General features: G+C 26.8%; 1 long non-coding RNA gene across 1 annotated transcript in view; it reads left to right on the forward strand.

Annotated features, from left to right (window-relative positions):
* Window positions 1-8,275, forward strand: part of LOC124818783 (uncharacterized) — a 63,486-nt gene extending 55,211 nt beyond the window's left edge. Inside the window, exon 3 of the long non-coding RNA XR_010637941.1 lies at window positions 7,411-8,275. This is a non-coding gene — a long non-coding RNA (uncharacterized LOC124818783). The remainder of the gene's footprint in view (window positions 1-7,410) is intronic.
* Window positions 8,276-8,279: the final 4 nt, after the last annotated feature.

Here is an 8,279-nt window from a genome sequence, read left to right on the forward strand (position 1 = left end):
CACAGATGTTGTTGCCATGTTTCTAAATAGAAATAAATAAAAAAAACTATGATAACTAATGGTAACTAGCATTTTAACCAAACTCATATGAATCCTTTTTTTATCATCTGGACAACACAAAACAATTAATTCTTGTAAATTTACCTTGACTAATCTTTTGTTGATAGAAAAGCGTCTTTCTGAATCTGCATTTCCATTTGGAAGAAGTAAAACTTGCCAAGTAAAAATGCCAAAAGGTGAAAGTACTTTGCACTGCCATTTTTGTCTTCCAAACAGCAAATCTAGTAAAATAACTATACTAATTAGTTATGAAATGAAGAATAGTGGGCTGGTTTAATCAAGTCTATCATCTATTTTCACTGAAAAACATAAAGAATACTTTATGCATTAGAAAAATCCTATAAAATAAAAGTTACTTTACCTTTTTCCAATATTCTTCAACATCTGCATTGACAACAGTGTTTGTAACCGATATTCCATACTGGCCATAACAAGTTGCCCAATATGAAGGAAGTGTTATAGAAACTTTAAAAGAAAATTCTTCTATCTTTAAAAAATCTGGTAATTTATCATTTTAAAATTCTTGACATTTTGGAATTCTTGACAAAACTCTTTCTTGACAATATCGCAGAAGTCAAACTTTGAAAATATTTTCTTAAAGACATTTTGAACCAATGAGTCCAAGCCTAAAAATACTTCTTGTGATAATTGGTCAATTGCATCAACTGCTTTCAAGCCGTCATGTTTCTTAGGATGTAAGTATATTGCATCACATATCACCTGAAAATAAAATCAGCTTAAAGAAAATAAAATAATAATAAAAAATTATAAAAATAAAATTATAAAAATAATATAAAAATAGCTAAAATAAATTGCTTAAAGAAATAAAAATGTTAAACTAAATGGCAAGTGTTAATAAATACAACTCACTTGGATATCCATCGGAAGATTCTTCAATAGGTAAGTACTGCTTTTGGACAAAAAGTTGTTCACTAAACTGATAACTTTCTTGCTAACAAGGCCATCAAGAGATTCAAGCTCCAAAGTAGTTTTCTTACCAAGTTCACATTTGTTCTAAAAAATAAAAACTGTCTTAAAAATAACATTCAAGCATAGTCAATTTTGAAAATAAAAAAAACTAAAATAAAAAGCCAACTCATAAAGAAACGCATGTTACCTTGTAAATCTTAGCATTATTTAAGTCAAGGGTTTTTAACTTTGATATAGGCTTTAACCGTTTGGATGGTTGCAGAATAACATCATCAATAACAAACTTTGAGAGCATCAAACATTGAGAAGATTCTGCATCTTTGGGATGTTTTGGCTGTTTTGTTTTTAATGCAACTGTGCAAATCAATAGCTAATTAGTCCAAATCAATATCCTCAGAAATCAACAATTTCAAACCTTCCAAAAAAGAATTGGAAACTGTATGGAGCGTACATGACCCAACATTGATAATGAATTTTTCTTTTTTTTTCAAAATCATTTTCTAATTTTTTTAAGAACAATTTATAGACATTGAACACCCATACTAATGGAGAAAATTAACTAATGGACCGTTCATACTAATGTAGAGAATTGACTCTGGTTGCAGCTGAATTTTCCTTAACAACAGGGAAAATTCAGACCATCTTGGTCATTTTAAAAATGACCAAGAAGGTCATCCGCAGTACACCTTCCTACAAACAATGTCCCCAAGTACGATGTTATTATTTGCTGAAAGTGATTAGAATGATATGGAGCATAAGCATTTTTTTGTCTGTGATGTAGTTGTTTCATCAAATTGAATGGCAATTATTTCAACTCATTCCAAAATAATTGTTTTAATAAAAGGGGCAATTCTAAACTGAATCATATATTTAAGTTTATCAGATTTTTGTTGATATGCTTTGGCAATTTCAATTGAATTTGTCACAAATTTAGACTGTGATCAAGCTGATTTTGTATTTTTTTCCTGTTTCTTTGATATTAAATGTAGATTAATCTGAATTATGCCAGCTAAAAATGTTTATGCCAACAGAAAAATCTACATAAGTCATGGTTTACAGACTTATTTGAAAGTTTTATTCGTGGATAGCTCTTTTCCCAGGATAATTGGTATTTTGTCTTTCCCATTTGGAAATATTTACTTCAAAAAAATTAATTATTTTAACTAAAAAATAAAAATAATAAAGTGCACTCCTGGCTACCTAAAAGGTTCATATCAGTATAACAGAGTCTAGAAAATCATTGTAAAGTTTGATCATTGCAGTTAAAACTTTTATACTGGAAAGGGCTTTCCCATTAAAATTCTGTAAAACTGGTTTCATATGGGGAGGGAGAGGCTCCTTAACTCTGATTTAAAAATCTAAACCACTTAAACTATAAAACTACCTAAAACCTAAAATAAAATTGCAGTATGAGGTTAGGATGGTAATCTTTCTACTTGTCACATAAAACCCCCTGACCCCCTAACGCCATATCAAAAAAAAATTAAAATAATTTAATTTAATTTATGAATCCAGTTTATTTTATTTTTAAATGAAGTAAAAACTTCATTTAAAAATAAAATAAATTTTCATAATTATTACTATAACTTAACTATTCATGTTTAACATAATAAAATAAACAAAATTTATAACATTTATATGGTTTAATATTCTATTTCAAAAAAATAGATGTTAAAACTATGTTAAGTAATAGCTGATATTATACCTAAAACAAAATTAATAAATTTAGTTTGAAAAACTTTGTATCTTGATTTGTATCTTAAATCTATAAAATATATCATTTTATATATAAATACCGTCAGACTTTAAAAAAAAAACAGACTATTGCCTTAAAAACAGGAAAAAAATAGAAAAACAGGCTCTGTAGGAACCCTGTAATTATTACTTTGTAATATTGTTTATTTAAGCCATTTACAAATTTTAGACAAAAAAAAAATTCTTTCATTTAGACTGTATCTATAGTTATATCATAAACTATAAATACAGTTTTTGATATAATTATCTACATAAAAAAAATAATAGTCTAACTTTTTTTTTAATTTATTATTTTATATATACTAAAACTAAATTTAAATCAAATTGATAAAAAAATTCTAAGAAATATTCTATGAATGTAATAATAATTAAATTAATAACTTACAATCTAACAACTCTTTATGAAACCGTTAGTTATTATCAGGGCTGGACAAAGTGGGTTTTTTGGGTTATTTTAAAAAACCCAATGAAATAAAATTTCTGGGTTTTTAGTTTTTCAAGTTTTTTGAATGAACACTGAGCCAAGTGACAATGAACAATCTGAGAGTTTTACATCTGAAATTTATAGTTATGTAGGTGACAATTGAAAAGATTTGAATTTGAATAGCAGTGATCATTTCAAGTTTAACAATAAGATTTTAATTAAGTTTTAACTGTTTAAGCATTTTAAGTCGTTTAAATAACACTTAACAAGTTAAGTTAACTTCAACGGTTATGTTCAAAGGTTTTAGGTTTTACTGTCATAAGGCTATATGAACATTTTACAATTTATGTTTTGAATACTATTATTATGACATTGTTATTTTTTTCTAAAATTTTATTATCTTAAACAATTTCGTTATGTTATTCATTGAATTTTCTGGAAATCTGCATATTATGATTGTCATGCAGTCATTAATATTATGATTGTCATGCAGTCAATATTATTTGATTTCTTCATTTTGATAATGATATCTAGAATTATAAAAAACCCCTTAACCCCCCCCCCCCCAAAAAAAAAAAAAAAACCCACTCACTGAAATAATAAAAAGTGGGTTTTTTCCAGCTTTGGTTATTATTATTATTAAGATTTCAATGTTATTTCGAGATAAAATAAAATATGGCGCACGCATTCAACAACAACCAAACAAAACTAAATATTTTTGACCGATATTAATAAAACCATAGTCATAATAATACACATGTATTTTATGACTATGATAAAACGAGATATTTATATTATTTACATGTTCGTTTGATCTGTGTCTTATTATGAAGTCACACTTCCGAATGTAATTCAGACGTCTTTTAAACGTTCGACGCTGACTAAAAAAATAATATTTTGGTTCCAAAAATGTCTAGGACGTTGAGAACGTAAACTGAACGTACATTGTACGTTTTTTGTAGAGCAGTGTTTGCTGGGTTACTTCTTTTAAACTTGGTTGTTTTACACGTGTCAATAACGTTTTTTCTTGTGTCAACATACAGTAACATTTCCAAATATTTCCTGATCTGATTAAAATATTAAAATGTCATATAAAAACCTGCATTAAGTTTCTCTTTAACAACCATTTAAGTTTTTCAGTAGATTCTTCTCAAAATCGAAGTTATGGAATCGTTGATTATCGTTTTGTTGATTTAGTGCCTTTTACACTGCCTCTCCTGACAAATTATTTGAAGCAATTTATGTGACAAAGCATTTTAATCTTTATATAACCCCACAACTTTGGAGTTGACGTATCGAATGCCAACAAGCTAAAGGGCAAAAATTCAGCGCATTTTCGTTTTTTGCAATTAATCCAAATAAAGAATAATAACATATTAGACATAGATATATGAAAAAGGAAAAAACAAAAAACTTTATAAATTTTTTTCTTATTTAAAGCGTATTCTCAAGCTTTTTATGGCTCAGGTGTTCGGTGATCAAGAGACTTCATTAATGAATCGGTGATCAGGAGACGTGATTAATGAATCGGTGATCAAGAGACGTGATTAATGAATCGGTGATCAGGAGACGTGATTAATGAATCAGTGATCAGGAGACGGGATTAATCAATTGGTGATCAAGAGATTGTTTGGTATTTAAAATAAACTTATGAAAGCGTAAAACAAACTTTAGGGTTGCTTTATTTTAAAATTGTCGCTTCCACTCTAAGAATTGGAGGTGAAACTTGCAAATGACTATTTTTGTTGCTAAATGACTAAATTTTGTTGGTTAAACTCTATTAAACTGATATTTTTCTGGTCTTGCTGTGAAACCTCTAAAAAGATGCCAAGTAACGCTAAGAAGTCTTTAAAAAATCTTTTGGAAACCAAGTAAGTAAAACCAAATAATGCTAAGAAAATTAAACGAACTGGCACTAGATTTATAACGGATTAATTATTAGAAAGTTTTATGCGTTCATTTAAAGTAATCAAAACTTTCTGCAACAAGGTACGAAAGTTGTTTAAACCTTTTTAATAAAACAATGACAGGAAATCAAACAACGAAAAACAATGAGGAAAATAATGCTCTTGAAAATTTCTAATTAGAGTTATAAATACTTTTTGGAATAAACAACAAACTATTTTATCATTTATTAATAATTCTTTGTTAAAGCAACTCCTTATTTTTGTGAAACTAACAGGTAACAAACTTAGCAATTTATACAATTTAAACAATATAACTATAATATAACTTATAAACGAATTTAAAAAATTGCATAAAGTTCATCAATATACTAAAAAAAATTCAGTGAGACATGTTCCTATTAATTTATAATAAAAAAAAAAAATTCAGTTTTTTTAAAGAGAGCATACCAAACCTTTTTGGTTACACCTAAAGCTCATGCTGTCATCAAGCACGTACCTAAGTTTGTTGACAATTATGATGAAAATATGATATTAGCTAAAGAAAACTTTCTCCATGTCTGCTAAAAAAAAAAAAAAAGTTATTTTTAAAAGATCTCAGTTCTAAAGTAAGCAAGTGTTAGATTACTTCATAATTAGAACCACAAATTAGATCTCACCAGATCATATAAACAAACGCTTACGGACAAAGTTGCGTATTCGATTCCAGTGGGCACAGGACCTAAATAAGACGTTTTTTGAACGTTTAAAAGACGTTTAAAAGACGTCTTTTAACGTCCTGTACCCACTGGGTTAGTGCTGCAAAAAAACCGAAAAATTGTAAAATTGCTCAAAACATCTCTAAATATTAAGAGTAAATAACCAAGTCAATATTTGTAACTTCATTTAAAAAAAATTTGTCTATATGATCTAAATTTAAATATAAATAAATAAATAAATATATATATATATATATATATATATATATATATATATATATATATATATATATATATATATATATATATATATATATATATATATATATATATATATATATATATAAATTATTAATATATAATAAATAATAAATAAATAAATATAAATATAAATAAATTTATAGAAATTATTTGGCGTGTTTCTGTTTTCATTTTTACATCGGTTAATAATTTTTTTTGTTAAATTATAAGTTAAATCAAAATGTTTTTGATTCAACCCGTTCAATTCGTTGAATTTTTTATTTATTTAACTTTTTTTTGTACTTATTTTTATTTATATATTCTTTTTTTTTTATCTGAAAAACTATAAACGGATGTCGACTTAATTTCTTTTTTGGAAGTTTAATTTTTGCAAAATGGTTATATTTTTTCAAACGCCAAAGAGCATTTTACAATCTTTTTCAAAATATTGTTAAATGCTTATTTATAGCAAAATTCTTTGGTAAGTAATTTCTATAGCTCATTATCAAATATCAACTATTTTCTTAGATACTGTACTGAAAACTTCCAAATACTGACACTTTTGTTATTAATTTTAGACTCCGACTCCGTGTTTTTATTTCCGACGCCGTATTTACTGTGTTAACAATGCCAACATACTCACCAGTAAACACTTGAAATTTTTTTATCTCTGCTGAATATAGCTGAACTCTTGGAATTAGACCTTTTACAATTCGAAAGAGTAATTAAATTGAACAAGATCTTTGGTCCCTTTAAAGATTTAGGATTTAATGATTAGAATTGAACTCCTATAAAACGAAAACTCTTGAAATTTAAACATATTTTACCCTTTGAGAATTCTAACTACACGAATTCAACTGTATGTTGCAATAATTTACTTGTGACTGTTTAGGTAAATTAAAAGTATTGATGGTTGGGGCACAAAAATTTCATATCATTCTACCATCTCTAAATTACTTGGAAAGTAAATAGCTAAAAGATTTAGCTTAAAAAACTTTTTTAAACCATCAAGAAAAGTTTTTATAGCAACCTTTTTATTATAGGTTGTTAGACTTGACAACTATTGTATAAGTTGAAGACATTATTTAGTTTTGATCACCCTTTTTTTAAAATCTTGCCAATTTTAGTAAGGTTTAGCTTGAGCTATTACGTTTAATAAGGCTTAGAGCTATTACATCTAAATAATGGAAAGGTAAGCAAAAGTAAAACTTTAGCAAACTAAAAATCCATTAAAAAGATTTACAAATTGATTAGTAACTTTTCTGTAAAAAATTTAATATATTTGTTATTTAAAAATTCGCCAGGGTATATGATGGTATGATTTATGTTTTTTAGTTAAAGCATGATTTATGTTTTTTAGAAATTTTTACTTGTTAATGATGGTTCGTTTTACTTTCAGAAACAAAGCTATCAAAAATGTATCTTTTAAGAATAGCTTTGTTAAAAAAGGAATTGAGAGTTCATCAATTGAGGAAAGTAGACCGTATAGAAAAATCAAAGACTGCATAAATACTGAGTTCAAGACATCGTTAGGTAATTTAAATACCACTGATTTGTTTACTTCGATTGAGGAAGAGAAAAATAACTTGGCCGATACAAAAAATACAACTTTATCCCCTATTAATAGCAGTGCTAGTTTTACCGATAAACAAAAACCTTTAAATTGTGCAAACCACACGTTTTCTTTGAACAACAAGGCAGTTCATTACGACAATGACATAAGTAATAGAAAAACTAGCGACGAGTGGATATCAGATATTTTTGGGACAAAATCTTATTACGAAATGAAATATCAATTAACTTCTACGGGAAGTATTGATGTAGAAGATAATTCCATAATTTCCGTACCTAGTGTCGTAGTAAAAAAGTTTTTTAATCATTATAAAAGCGAAAATAAAATTATGGAAAGTTTTAAAATAAATAATACTCATAAAGGTACAATAACTTGCATTAGCGTTAAAGAATTTTCTACTTCATGAAAAGTACGACAGATTTGATTACCGATATTTCTATCCCCTTGAATTATTGTTGGAGTGTGTGACCATCTACATTTAAAGAGTTCACAACTTAAAAGTTATTGCTTTATAAAAGAATTGAATTGATGAGCACTCAATCTACTGGTCCCATCTAAAAAGAGGACGTTTTTAAAACGGATCATAATATAAATGGATGGTTTTAAAACTGTTAAAATTGTGACACGTGTGTTCAATAAACGAATTGTATATAAAAAAATTTCAAATATATAATTACTATTTTCTATTCAATACC

Source organism: Hydra vulgaris, chromosome 04 (genome assembly GCF_038396675.1).
Source record: "Hydra vulgaris chromosome 04, alternate assembly HydraT2T_AEP".
Taxonomy (NCBI): Eukaryota; Metazoa; Cnidaria; class Hydrozoa; order Anthoathecata; family Hydridae; genus Hydra; species Hydra vulgaris.